Genomic DNA, 708 nt, shown 5'->3' on the forward strand with positions numbered 1-708 from the left:
CTTGGAATTTAATACAAGGCAGGAGATAAAAGCAGGCTAAATAAGAACACAAAAGTGCAGAACCCAAGAGTAGTCCAGGTGAAATGAAGTCTGAGACTAGTGTGAGTGCATGCTACATTGCTTCAGTTGTGTTTGACTCTTTGTGACCCTATGGACTCTAGCCTGCCAGGCTCCTCTGTCCGTGGGATTCTCCAGGCAAGAACACTGGAGTGGGTTCCTGTGCCTGCCTCCAGGAGATCTTCCCGACCCAGGGATGGAACTCACGTTTCCTGCCATTGGAAGGCGGGTTCTTTACCAATAGTGCCACCTGGGAAGCCCAAGAAAAGTGTGACAGTGTTAATCACTCAGTTGTGTCTGACTCTTTGCAGCCCCGTGGACAAGTAGCCCATTGAGAAAAGTGTATGGGGATGCAAAAGCTGAAAAAGCATCAAACTCCATAAAGAAAGTCATCATAAAAGACTAATGGAGATAGAACAAGCCAGATTGGCAAAGAATAAGTAGATATTGAAGCAATGCACATAAATAACTCTTGAGAAAACAAGCAGTGAAAGAGAGAATAGTGCCTTGAAATGATGGCGGATGGAAAGAATAGAGGTTTTTCTAGTATAATGGATACCTAAATGATTGTTTACTCAGCCCTCCTTTCCTAAGAATTAACCCTCTCCCCATTTACAGTTATAACAAAAACTGTCATGTTAACCATAACCA

The sequence above is a fragment of the Bison bison genome, unplaced genomic scaffold, assembly GCF_000754665.1.
Source record: "Bison bison bison isolate TAMUID 2011002044 unplaced genomic scaffold, Bison_UMD1.0 scf7180017864227, whole genome shotgun sequence".
In the NCBI taxonomy this organism is placed as follows: Eukaryota; Metazoa; Chordata; class Mammalia; order Artiodactyla; family Bovidae; genus Bison; species Bison bison.